The sequence below is a fragment of the Schistocerca serialis genome, chromosome 4, assembly GCF_023864345.2.
Source record: "Schistocerca serialis cubense isolate TAMUIC-IGC-003099 chromosome 4, iqSchSeri2.2, whole genome shotgun sequence".
NCBI classification, from domain to species: Eukaryota; Metazoa; Arthropoda; class Insecta; order Orthoptera; family Acrididae; genus Schistocerca; species Schistocerca serialis.
In genome coordinates, this window is record NC_064641.1 from 718,456,920 (window position 1) to 718,471,589 (window position 14,670).

The following is a 14,670-nucleotide window of genomic DNA, read 5'->3' on the forward strand; positions in this document are numbered from 1 at the left end:
CTGATACGATTTGTTTTGCCTGAGCTGTACTCCCAGTGGTGCTCATGCAAGAGCAGTTTAACCATTCTACCATTTCGTTAGGATCAGAATATATATATATAAAGTCCTGATTGTTAATTTTCTTTATGATGAATGTCTTTCTTTTTTGGCGCTATGTCCACTAGCTAATGTGCGTTTCATAGTATTTTCTATTTGCTACTGTTGACACATTTTATTCATCCGTTTGGCTTGTTGTCTCTCCTATGTATGATAGCCATATGTAATATTTCAGCATACCTTGTATCTCTTTTAGAAAATTCTCGCTGAGGTTTGGGGTTTTGAGAGTATCATATCCGCTAAACCTGGTAATCTATCAGATATTCAACTCGTAACCTGAGTCGTATGTTTGGTTAAACTTATCAGTTGTGTACCAAGTACATACGGTTGTTCCCCGCTGACCCAATACGTTCCATCGTTTCAGTATCTTCATGATGGTTAATGAAATTATAGTGTCGGCTACTGTGGAAGTTAGCACCGACACAAACAAAGGAGAGTTGCGATGGCCGGTGGCAGGAATCCAAAATGATCTGTACAAAACGCTTTCAAATTGATAGAAAACTTTATTTATATTGAGGAAAGAAACAATACTTAACTTCCTGTGCCTCCTACATGCAATTAAATTGACAATCTACACCGAAGAGCAAAAGAAACTTGTACACCTGCCTAATATCGTGTAGGTCCCTTGCGAGCACCCAGAAGTGGCGCAACACGACGTGGCATGGACTCGTCATGTGTGAAGTATTGCTGGAGGGAATTGACACCATGAATTCTGCAGGGCTCTCCATAAATCCGTAACTGTACGAGGGGGTGGAGATCTCTTCTGAACGGCGCGTTGAAAGGCATCCCAGATATGCTCAACAATGTTCGTGTCTGGGGAGTTTGGTCGCCAGCGGAAGTAAATACTCAGAATAGTGTTCCTGGAGCCACTATGTAGCAGTTCTGGACGTGTGGGGTGTCACATTGTCCTGCTGAAATTGCCCAAGTCCGTCGGAATGCGCAATGGACATGAATGCATGCAGGTGATCGGACAGAATGCTTACGTACGTGTCACCTGTCAGAGTCGTGTCTAGACGTATCAGGGGTCCCATATCACTGCAACTGCTCACGCCCCACACTATTACTGATCCTCCACCAGCTGGAACAGTCCCCTGGTGACATGCAGGGTCCATGGATTAATGGGGTTGTTTCCAAACCCGTACACATCCATCCGCACGATACAATTTAAAACGAGACGCATCCGACCAGGCAAGATGTTTCCAGTCATCAACAGTCCAATGTCGGTGTTCACTGATCCAGGCGTGGCATAAAGCTTTGTGTCGTGCTTTCATCAAGGGTTCACGAGTGGTGGGCCTTCGGCTCTGCAAGCTCATATCGATGATGTTTCCTTGAATGGTTTGGACGCTGTCACTTGTTGATGGGCCAGCACTGAAATCTGCAGCAATTTGCGGAAGGGTTGTACTTCTGTCACGATGAACGGTTCTCTTCAGTCGTCGTTGTCTCCGTTCTTGCAGGATCTTTTTCCGGTCGCAGCAATGTTGGAGTAACTCTGTCACCACCGGCAATGGAGGGTGAAGCTTTTACAATGCCAGCCACTCGTGTTAGCGAAACGTCAGAAATAATCATGAGATGAACGTCGGTTGAAGAACCCGAGACAGAAGCCAATAGGCAGTTTCTCAGGATCAGAATATTTGAGAATTTGCTCACGAATCTTACTGTCTGGCACCTTGTATGTAATTGCGTCACTATAGTACTGTCCACAGCTACACTGAACACGTCACCTTCACGTCAAACCCTGAAGCTCAATAACCCACTGGTAGTATGTCTGTTCTGGGTTTTTCCACAAGCGAAAGAACTTGCAACGAGCTGCAGCAACCTTATCCTCGTAATACTTACAGAGAGTAGAAGCAGTCTTCAAGCACTAGCAACTCCAGCCTACTAATCGGGAATAGCTTCTGAGCGAGGCGGCAAACTCCTGTGCCATCCATTGACAAGAAATAAAGTTTCACAATGCCTTGCACTTGACAGGTAGCACAATGAGCGTCGAAGTCAGCATACTGCTCCTTCCATTCCTCTTGTTTACAGAACTCACGGAAAGGTGGAATGTACGGAGGAGGTGCCGTGGCGGAGTTGATGTAACAGCGGCTTGGGCATTAATGAGCTGCTGGACTGCCGTCATCAAGTGCGACATTTGTTGGTTCTGAAACTGAACACAATGCTTTAGATCAAAGCCAGCGGCAACCAGAGGCGTAGACGCAGGTGGTGTAGCTCTTCGTCTTCAGGCCGCAAGTGACCCATCGGGACCATTCGACCTTGTCATCGTCTGCAGAGGATGCGGATAGGAGGGGCGTGAGGTCAGCACACCGCTCTCCCGGTCGTTATGATCGTTTTCTTTGACCGGAGCCGCTACTATTTGGTCGAGTAGCTCCTCAGTTGGCATCACGAGGCTGAGAGCACCCCGAAAACTGGCAACAGTGCATGGCGGCCGGGATGGTCACCCATCCAAGTGCCGGCCACGCCCGACAGCGCTTAACTTTGGTGATCTGACGGGAACCGGTGTATCCACTGCGGCAAGGCCGTTGCCTGCAGGTGGTGTAGGAGGCGGGTGAAAGGCCATTTTAATTAGATGAGCGCTGCATCACGGTAATTATACACAAATAGTGAAAGTGTTGTCTAGTCTGCAATAAAGAACACGATTAGTAGCGATGTGCCTCTGAAAGAAAAAGAGAGAAATATTAGTGATGCGCCGTGACGGAGTGGCGAACAACAAAGGCAGCGTTGCTTCTGTAATCCTCGTTGCCAGATGTGTCGGCTACAGTAAGAGTCAAAAATGGTTCAAATGGCTCTTAGCACTATGGGACTTGACTTCTGAGGTCATCAGTCCCGTAGTCCCGTAGTCCCGTAGAACTTAGAACTACTTAAACCTAACTAACCCAAGGACATCACACACACCCATGCCCGAGGCAGCATTCTAATCTGAGACCGTAGCGGTCGCGCGGCTCCAGACTGTAGCGCCTAGAACCGCTCGGCCACTCCGGCCGGCACAGTAAGAGTCAGCACCGACACAGACAAGGAAGTAGAGAAGTTGCAATGGCCGGTGGCAGAAATCCAAAATCATCTGTACAGAATTTTGTAAACCCTCGCCGCTCGTCGCTGCTGCTATGGAGGCCGAGCATGTGAGTTCGTGAACCGGCTTCTGGTGCAGTACACCGTTAAGACGATTTCTTCCTGCCACTGTTACACATCTATGCCCCAATGTCAGGAAACAGGATAAGAGAAAAAAGCTTCAGCAAGATTCCAACAAATTAGTAACAAAATCACACAAATGAGTTAAAATATTTAATTATCTTTATGACTTGTTGAAATGTGAGTCTGCAACACAGCTTGTAATATAACACAAAAAAAGCCCTCAATGGCTAACTGCACATGATTGTAGCTAAATTTCACAGTATATAGCAAATGCAATTTACAACAACTGCCTGCTCACTTCTAGGAGTTCACTAAACGACGTTCCCTGTCGAAGTCAGCCTGGACGATGATCTATAACTACACTCCTGGAAATGGAAAAAAGAACACATTGACACCGGTGTGTCAGACCCACCATACTTGCTCCGGACACTGCGAGAGGGATGTACAAGCAATGATCACACGCACGGCACAGCGGACACACCAGGAACCGAGGTGTTGGCCGTCGAATGGCGCTAGCTGCGCAGCATTTGTGCACCGCCGCCGTCAGTGTCAGCCAGTTTGCCGTGGCATACGGAGCTCCATCGCAGTCTGTAACACTGGTAGCATGCCGCGACAGCGTGGACGTGAACCGTATGTGCAGTTGACGGACTTTGAGCGAGGGCGTATAGTGGGCATGCGGGAGGCCGGGTGGACGTACCGCCGAATTGCTCAACACGTGGGGCGTGAGGTCTCCACAGTACATCGATGTTGTCGCCAGTGGTCGGCGGAAGGTGCACGTGCCCGTCGATCTGGGACCGGACCGCAGCGACGCACGGATGCACGCCAAGACCGTAGGATCCTACGCAGTGCCGTAGGGGACCGCACCGCCACTTCCCAGCAAATTAGGGACACTGTTGCTCCTGGGGTATCGGCGAGGACCATTCGCAACCGTCTCCATGAAGCTGGGCTACGGTCCCGCACACCGTTAGGCCGTCTTCCGCTCACGCCCCAACATCGTGCAGCCCGCCTCCAGTGGTGTCGCGACAGGCGTGAATGGAGGGACGAATGGAGACGTGTCGTCTTCAGCGATGAGAGTCGCTTCTGCCTTGGTGCCAATGATGGTCGTATGTGTGTTTGGCGCCGTGCAGGTGAGCGCCACAATCAGGACTGCATACGACCGAGGCACACAGGGCCAACACCCGGCATCATGGTGTGGGGAGCGATCTCCTACACTGGCCGTACACCACTGGTGATCGTCGAGGGGACACTGAATAGTGCACGGTACATTCAAACAGTCATCGAACCCATCGTTCTACCATTCCTAGACCGGCAAGGGAACTTGCTGTTCCATCAGGACAATGCACGTCTGCATGTATCCCGTGCCACCCAACGTGCTCTAGAAGGTGTAAGTCAACTACCCTGGCCAGCAAGATCTCCGGATCTGTCCCCCATTGAGCATGTTTGGGACTGGATGAAGCGTCGTCTCACGCGGTCTGCACGTCCAGCACGAACGCTGATCCAACTGAGGCGCCAGGTGGAAATGGCATGGCAAGCCGTTCCACAGGACTACATCCAGCATCTCTACGATCGTCTCCATGGGAGAATAGCAGCCTGCATTGCTGCGAAAGGTGGATATACACTGTACTAGTGCCGACATTGTGCATGCTCTGTTGCCTGTGTCTATGTGCCTGTGGTTCTGTCAGTGTGATCATTTGATGTATCTGACCCCAGGAATGTGTCAATAAAGTTTCCCCTTCCTGGGACAATGAATCCACGGTGTTCTTATTTCAATTTCCAGGAGTGTATGTGGTGAGAGCTGCTCTTCTGTCTTCCGAGTAGACTGCTGTCCGTTGTCGTCCGGTCATTGGCGGATTGTACTCGGCCGGTAACTGGCCGAGGCGAAGTCGATATCTTCATCCTCAGCGCCGGCGGTGGCGCTGGTGTAACTCTTGCAAGTGGAGAGTCTCTATGGGACTGGCACGAGGTCGCATCTTTGTGGCTGCGGTGCTTCTGCCTTGGCTGTGTCTTGTTCGGATGACACACTACTGAACGCTTTCAAATTAATAGAATACTTTACTTCTATTAAGGAAAGAAAGAATACTTAACTTCCTGTGCTTCCTGCGCCTCCCACATGTAATAACACTGACAATCTATTACTACTCGCAGAACGCAGGGTAAGTATCGGCTGCCTATTACTCAGATCTGGTACTCTCTAAATCTGCAACCGAAATGGACCGACGAGCTATCGGTGGTTGGTTAAACCAGTGTTGACAGGGGGCGCTGAACCCTGTGCTCCTGGAGGTGTAGCGCTACCCTCCCTTTCCATTGGTGCGCGGGTAAGCGCCTTCTTGATGCAATTTCGCGGCGCTGTGTTGAGCGGCGTACAGTCGACGATTTAGGACTACACACAAATCAGTAGTAATACAGCCTTCCTCTCCTTCTTCTTCTTTTGTCTCCACCATCTTATTGGGTGTATGCAAGAGTCGTTTAAGACTTTCAGTTACGGGTTTCTGAGAGGGAATGGTTTCATTCCACCTCTCCTAATTTTAGTCACCATACTTTTGGCTGAATGACCTTTTGCGCCTTGATAGGTTTTATTGACATACTGTTGTAAAATAACAGAAACTCTTATAGTTTACATGACCTAAGGTCCGCAGCTCGTGCTCCAGTAGCTAAAACTTCTTCCTCTGTTACACGGCGTCCCTGGTTCCATTCCCGTCCATATGGGGGATTTTTTTCCCGCCTGGTGACTGGACGTTTGTGTTATCCTCATCAAAACGATTCAAATGGCTCTGAGCACTAAGGGACTTAACATCTGAGGTCATCAGTCCCGTAGAACTTAGATCTTCTTAAACCTAACTAACCTAAGGACATCGCACACATCCATGCCCGAGGCAGGAATCTAACCTGCGACCGTAGCGGTCGCGTGATTCCAGACTGAAGAGCCTAGAACCGCTCGGCCACACTGGCCGACTATCCTCATCATGATTACCATTCGGGAAAGCGGGGAGGCTGGACAATCAGAAGATTGGGAATTTGTACGAGCGCTGAAAACCACGCAGTTGACTACCCCACAAACCAAGTATTATCATCTTCATACTCTCAGACTAGTAGTGGTGAGGAGATTCTCGTTTTCTAATTGTTCTATCTCATCTATTTCTCGAAAATTATTTCATTCAGGAGTTCCATCTGGGATTCATACAACTCAACTTTTATAGCTGTTGCCTTGATAAACCTGTCCAATTCCGTTGATGTGGTGTTGAGACTATTGCCGAGTGCTTCAGTTTTCCCCTCTATGTCATTACGGTCCACGTCGATGGATACTTTCGTTCAGCTGCACCACCTGCAGTTCATAAATTTCATCATTTATAGCTGTTGCCTTGATAAAGGTATCCAGTTCCATTAATTTTATGTTGATGTTCTCGTTCATTACGTCAGTTTTTGCCTATACGCACAAACAGGCATTTAGCTTATCTTTCAAGTACCCTTCCCAGAATGAATGTCTGACACGCTTGGCCGGCCGCTGTGACCGAGCGGTACAGTCTGCCGCCGGCAGTGCTGCGAGGCGGTCACGCGCCAGAGCGCTGCAGGCGAGGCGCGCACCGTGTGTCTGTGTTTACTTCGGCCGCTGTAAGTGCCGTTTTCCTTCTAGACCACCATGGCGTACAGCTATCGAAAGAAGACATTACGTTTCAACTTTTGTTCAAACTTCGCCCGACCCAAGGCTCTGGACGTACAACGATTTATTCGCGACTAAGTTAAAATACCACCAACGGATCTAATTGGTATCCACCTGTCAATAGTTAGAAGTACCGTATACGTCAAAACGATCAACGATGCTGCGTGTGACAAGGTGCTTCAAGAGGAAAAACGTGGACTGCGTTTCTGTTATTCTGATGGCAACGTCAGACCCGTTACCGTCGATCACTCATGTCTCGATACACGAACGATAAGGATCTTCGAACTGCCGTTCGAACTACCTGCAGACGTCGTCATCGCGGCGCTCCGTCCCTATGGCCACGTTCTAGAACATGTCGCCGAACGATGGGTACAATTTCAAAAACTAACCCGTTTCAAACAGTGTCAGACAGGTCCGCATCGAGTTGCAGAAACACGTGCATTCCTATCTACGTATCGGAGGCGGCCGTGTCATTATATACGACGGCCAATCTCGCACCTGTTCCGGTTGCGGGAAAGAACGTCATTTACGGTCTGAATGCATTCAACGACGTGTCGCGCAGCTCCCGTTGTCGAAAGCGTCCGTCACATCCATGATGACCTCCCTACCAGTCACTTACGCAGCGGCTCTCGCCACGTCTACAGTTTCGTCTAGCCCGTCGCCCGGTCCCTCCGATCGGCACGTCCCACCGTCCCAGTCACCTACGGACGGTGCAGACGTTCCACCTGACGACCTTGCCGCCGAACACGCTTCTACACTAGACGCTGAGGAGATCACCTTCATTGTACCCACCGACACCTTCAAACCACGTCGACGCTCCTCCTTGCCGTCGTCCGACACTGAGGAACACGTGCGCAAACAACGCTCGCCACGTAGGCACAAACGCCGCCACCGTTCACCCACGGGTTCTCAAAGCGTCGCCACCCAAGACGACGAAGACCCAACCAGCCGACATTTCCACGCAGAGGTCGGCGGACAGCTTTCACGATGAACAAGACGTTTCGCAGGACGAGAGCACCATGGAAGTCGCCACGCACAATGAAACGATCGGTGTGCAGGTTGAGACGCTTGTTTCCCCGCCAACAGTTCCTGATCTCTCTCATCGCGATGCAATTCACATGGACGTTGGACAGACCCACGGCACAGGAGCATGGGCCGACGACATTGAGGAAGGTACACTCGCTCCTCCAGATGAGGTGCCTCCCCCGGACGAGACTGCCTGTTAACATCAAAAGCGAGGCACTGCAGCTGATGGGACGGGACTTCCTGTCGGTGCCCTCATACTCCCCTTGGTGATGGTAGATGCCCGTCCACCACCACTGAAACAAACGTACCGGTTCGCCACATTGAACATCAACACGACCGGCACTGCACCCAAGCTGCAGCTCCTATGTGACATGCTTCGGGCCTCTGACGTGGACTTCCCCTTCTTCGGGAAGTTCACGTTGCCACACTACCGCCGGTCTACGGCTAAGAAGACTCATACACGTCCACGTGTGATCAATCAGGGCGTGGAGTTGCTTTCTACATACGCGAAGGAATCACACTAGCGGACACAATCCTTTTCTCTAGTTGGGGGGGGGGGGGGGGGTGGCTCTTATCATCTTCGACACGCGCATCATCAATATCTACGCTCCGTCTGGCTCCACGAACCATCGGCAGCGGTCAATTTTTTTCGGACATGACGTAGCGCCCACTGTTTTCTGAGCGTTATGATTGCCTTATCATGGGTGGCGATTTCAGCTGCGTCCTCCATCCGCAGGACTAATTGCCTGGTTATTCGCTATGCCCGGCGCTGCTCACCTTAATCGAAGATTTTCATCTAGTGAACTTTTGGGAGAAAATTCATGGCAATACCTCCGGTTTTACCCATTATACAGCACATTTTGCGATCAGACTCGGCCGATTTTATGTCTCTGCCCACCTTGGCAACGAAGTCTCCCAAGCAGAATGATGGCCGCTTGCGTTTTCGGACCATTGCGCCATCATTTGCTCCCTGGCTTTGCCACCTCAGAATGGGGCAGCAAAGGTTACTGGAAGCTTAATGCCTCCCTCCTTGATGATCCACACTGCCGACAATGTATTGCCACTACATGGGCGTCTTGCGAAAGACGTCTCCCGCAGTACACATCCACATTCCATTGGTGGCTCAAATGTGCCAAACCTGCGATCAGAAAAGTCTTCATGCAGTGTGGCAAGGAAGCAGCAGCATGTCATCGAGAAACCACAAATTTTCACTACGCCGTCCTCCGTGAGCTCGATGGGCTCTCTCCATCACCTGAAAACCACAGGGAACGACAGCGTACTAAAGCTTGTCTCCTCTCTCTCCAACGTGCACGACTGTATGGTATCGTGGTGCGTTCCCGACGACAGGACCCCCTCCACGACGAAACGTCATCCACAATCCATATCGCATCCGACCATCGTCGTCGACGTCGACTTTTCGTCCCCAACATCACGACCTCCAACAGTGTTCCACACACAACATAGGTGGCAGTGGTGTCTGCCCTTGCTGAACATTATCGCCAATTTTATGACGACGAACCGATGGCAACGCCAATTCCTGATGATCTCCATCCTCCCCCTGATCGGACCCTCGGCGTAGCGGTCAACGACCATAATATCTGCAATCACCGTAGGAGAGGTGGTAGAAGCGATCAAGAAGGGGGCCAAGAACAAATCACCAGGACCGTATGGTCTCCCCGTGGAGTTTTATCGAGCGTTCACCACGTTAATGTTTCCTCGCTGGACGGAAATGATTCAGGAACTCTTTACTCCGTCCTTTCCAATTCCATTTGAATTCGTCACTGGCATTCTTCTACCTCTCCCTAAACCGAAGGGAGGGTCTAAGGTCTCTACATCCCGCCCACTTACATTAATGAATGCATACTATAAAACCTATGCACGCCTCTTAGCTGCGCGCATAGGCACCGTCTTACCTACGGTCCTTCCACCGGAGCAGACTGCACAGGGTTGTGGGGCCAACCTACAAACAGCCCTAGGAGAATGCCGTGTCCTCATCGCTTTGGCGGCAGTTTGTCGCCTTCGTGCAGCACTGGTATCCGTCGATTTCATGAGTGCCTTTGATCGCGTTCGACACGTATTCCTCCTCATGGTGGCGACACGTAGGGGGTTCCCATTACTCTTTGTCGATGCCATTCGCTGGTTACTACTTCCCGCAGTTTCGATGATACAAGTCAATGGGTGGCTTTTAGGACCGATTCCTATACGCCACTGTGTGTGTCAAGGATGCCCTATGTCTACTTTACTAGATGCCATTGCACTTGAGCCCCTCATCACTGGTCTTACCTCTAGACTGCAGGGTCTCACTTTGCGTGACTACACCTTTCACTGCAGGGCTTATGCGGACGACCTCCTCTTTCTCACCTGCTCCTCCACGGAACTCAATGACGCCATCCAATGGATCCACCAGTATGGACGTATTTCGGGTAGCATTCTTAAAGTCCGCAAATCGACTACGGTGCACATTGGGCGTGGCCTCCCGGTTATGGTGCCCACCCCACTCCCAGTCAGTACCACCCTTCGTTACTTGGGTATCGAATTTACGAGCTCCACACACCGCACAGTGGCCCTCGCTTACCGGCGGCTTTTGCAATCGATTCGACACAGTGTTCGCGATCAAGTACACCGTAACTTAAACCAACTCCAACGTGTGTCCTATGTCAACAAGTATGTCGCCCCTGAACTGGTACATGTCGCCCAGATCCTCCTGATGCCGTTACTCCTTGGCAGCCACATCCAATCAGCCTTTGGATATTTCGTGTCAGCAGGGGCACTTTTCAAAATCCGCTACAACACTCTTAACACTGCCTCCTGCAAAAGGTGGACTCGTCAACGTGCGGGCACAATCTTCTGCACTCTTCGTCCATACTATGTTGCGGCACTGGCAGGGGCTGGTCCCATCCTTAACACGCAGTCTCTTAGGTATCCTCCGACAAGCTTCTCTCGACCCACCGATCAATGTGGCACCTATTTCTCCACTACTGTACCACGTCGCTAATTATTTCATACAATTCAGCTACGTTCGGGCCGATCTTCCAGTCACCCGTCCTCCCCGTAATATAGACAATACCTTTTTGCACACTTCGACTCACTCAGCATCGCCTGTTAACATGTGATATTGATAATTTAGTACTCTTGGCTTCGACTGGCCATCCCTTTTCTCGGGTCTCCTACTCACCACGTCTTCATTTTTGGTCAGCCCTGCGAGATATCCATCTTCTGTGTTTTTGCTTTCAGAATCATGAAATTCACTGAATGTCCGTCTCTTCATGTTCAGAGATCCTCTTGAAAAACTGTTTCTTACATCAGAAACATATTAGTATACGAATATCCACGTCAGGAAATGTAAAAGAATTAAGAAAAGTTTTATTAAAATGAATGAAAGCAGTTTTATTAATGGAGTAAATTATCAATATGGTGTTTACATATTGTGAAACTCGGCACTGATGGGAACCTCTAACGAGTAAAAATTACACAAATATCAGATTAATTCGCACTAAGTCTACCTAAATTCAGGTCCTGTTTTTACAGAATTAATTCTTCTTCCACAGTGATTCACATAAACAGTTCTTTTGGTTCTGACAGCTTATATGAAATTTCTTTTATGTACTTCCAGTTGCGCATGTCTCTTTCTCGACATTTTGCGTCGTTAGTTTATGTAAAGCAACGTGTATTATAAACACAACTAAATGACAATATGTAAACTGTTGCTACAACAAAGCATAACAGAAAACAATATCGCCGGCCGGTGTGGCCGATCGGTTCTAGGCGCTTCAGTCTGGAACCGCGCGACCGCTACGGTCGCAAGGTCGAATCGTGCCTCGGGCATGGATGTGTGTGATGTCCTTAGGTTAGTTAGGTTTAAGTAGTTCTATGTTCTAGGGGACAGATGACCTCAGATGTTAAAGTCCCATAGTGCTCAGAGCCATTTGAACCATAACAATATCACAGGAGTCAGCATGTACAGGAGCTGCCATCTGGTAGGCACTCTATTCATTATACAAAATCTGGTACGAATATGTATGTTTTGGGGTGTCATTTGATACAAACTGCATTCACCTCACGAATCCAGAACCGATGTTTCTACGCTACCCTACATATAAATCAGTTTTTCGAAACAGTGGACTTGTTATTTTTGCAATTACCGATCTTCCTAAAGTCGGAGGGACCTTGATAGGAAGTAGGCTTTGTGTTCAATGACTCGCTAATGGATCAGGGCCTTGGAGTTCCTGCATATGTCTTTCTTTATTTGACAGTAGATCGATCAAATAATCGTGTCTGGTGTGGAACCACGTGTTTGATTACTTCGGTCAACCATGAATTAACTACCATACATTTACTTTCACCCCTTCCCCGTCGGCTTTGCCATTTGGAGGTTGTGTTTAACTGAACTTACTGTACGGATTTTGTACTCCAATGTTCCCTCTTCTCCATTGGTTTCGATAATTTATTGTATCTTTTGTCAATAGTGTTTCTACTCTCCAGCTACGACTTTAACAATAAATTACAATCAAAGTTGGCCCAACCTCGTTCTCGATAGGAGAACCGAACAGCTCTGTTTAGTACTATTTATTTTGCACATCTGACTCAGTGGGGCGGGGGGGAGGGGGGGGGGGAGAAGGGGCGATTTGATCTACGAAACATACGCATCGTGAGGCCAGTGAGAATCCTTGTTAATGTTTGGCCAGCAAGAGGAGGAAAGGATGGTGGAGTACACCTCCCTACCATCAGATTTAGCGCCAGGGTCTTGAGTTAGATTCCAAGCCTGTCTCCAGCGTCTCATTATGTAAGGGGATGTGACGCTATTGATGGCGATCCGAATGGGACAGTTCGTCAGTCGCCTTGGTGTTATCATAAAGAAGGTTACGTGGCAACACTGGATTTCATTCCCTCCTTTCTCTAATCGTGGAACACAAACATAACACCACACTGTACTCATACCCATTACAGATTACAGTCATCTAATCTCAACAGGTTGTTAGGATTCTGTACCATATGACGTCGACACATTTGTTGTAAGTTTGTCGATTAGTTTCATTGCAGATTATGTATTATGTTACTGCAGCTACTGCTGGTTTTATCGAGTCCAGCATTTTAGAGTAATTTTTGCCCGCTGACAATGTGTCCTGATATATTGATTGTTGCAGCTTTGGGTGCGTACTTGGTGCTGCAGACTGGATGTTCAGTGCAGGCAGCAGATGCAGTATGGAGTTGGCTGGAGTCTGTTGTTCGTTGGCCGCGCTCACTAATGTATTGTTTTTGCGCTAATTATCAGCACCGCTTTCTGACGGTCATAAAATTTCACTGTGAAGCGATTAATGTGTGGCATACGGGACTTTGCTAAAACTGGGTGCGTAAAATTGTCTGAAGTGAGTAATGGTTTCAGGAATAAACTGTACAGTTAGTGATTCTCTAATGGTTGTTCTCAGTCTAACCTGTCATTGTCCGTTTCCTAAAAGGCATCAATAAAAAGAAAATATATCATTAGCTCTTTGTAGTGTGGAGATGTAAGGCGGCATCGCTTAACATAATCCACCATACTACGAGACGCTGTCTTATATACTTACAGGCACAACTCTCTCACATCATGAGGTATGAAGCCACTGGTTGTGAGTATGAAACACTTTCCGATTAGGTGACTGAATGCCCTTCTTAGGTTCTTCCAGCATATAGAGCTACACAACTCTTTTTTTCATTTTATCGTCATGTATAGCCATAGAGATGGGAAAATGCAATAAAGTGAATCCATTGTTCATCGATATTACAGGGGCCTATAGTCATTCACAGGCTTCAAATTCACAACAAAATCTCAGGTCGTTATGTATTCCATAGAATTACATTGCCAGAATAACTTCCTACTTGATAGAACATAAAATATATTGCAAATTGCTTACCGGGATCAGGGATCTTGAACATGGAGAAAATTCAAATGGCTCTGAGTACTATGGGACCTAACAGCTGAGGTCATCAGCCCCCTAGAACTTAGAACTACTTAAACCTAACTAACCTAAGGACATCACACACATCCATGCCCGAGGCAGGATTCGAACCTGCGACCGTAGCCGTCGCGCGGCTCCAGACTGAGGCGCCTAGAACCGCTCGGCCACTCCGGCCGGCCGAACATGGAGAGCGCAAGGTGCTATGCTAACTTTTAGTTTCTATTGTGAAACGTGTGACCAGCTACCTAATGAAGAGCACGGAACGACGGAACCGTATGAATCTGAAGCAGTGGCAAAACGTAAACACGACGTTGGGTGGGAAGAATGCGATAGGCAAGCATGCCAACAACGGACTAGTTCATTGTTTCCCCTTACCCCAGTAATGTGCACCCTTTGTGTGTTACCTCATAAATCACACTGAGTGTAAAGATGACAGGCATTCAGTTACTTAACCTAATGATCAGTATCATTTGCAATTAATATCATATTCTTTGTGTATGATCTGTATGAATAAACTTCTTCAGAGTAAATAATTCTTCAGTTTTAAAGCGTGTAGCTGACAGAGCCACTTTTTCAACAAACTGTAGTGGAAAACACATCACTATAACTCATGAGTCAACAGTTAATCTTTGCAAGCCGATAGGAAAACCACTAACTTGGCTCCGAGAGCAGTAGTTATTTAGCACTGCAAGGGGAATAAATGGAATTAGGAAAGGTGCAAAGATTATGTAATTCAGTGTGAAATGGAATTCGCTTTATAGGTGATCCATATGTCGATGTTTTTGGTATACCGTGAAAGGACTATGAACCCCCTTACATAAACGC

At 48.3% G+C, this 14,670-nt stretch overlaps 1 pseudogene; it reads right to left on the reverse strand.

Moving 5' to 3' along the window:
• Positions 1-2,502: 2,502 nt before the first annotated feature.
• Positions 2,503-2,620, reverse strand: LOC126476225 (5S ribosomal RNA; annotated as a pseudogene).
• Between the last annotated feature and the right edge of the window lie 12,050 nt (positions 2,621-14,670).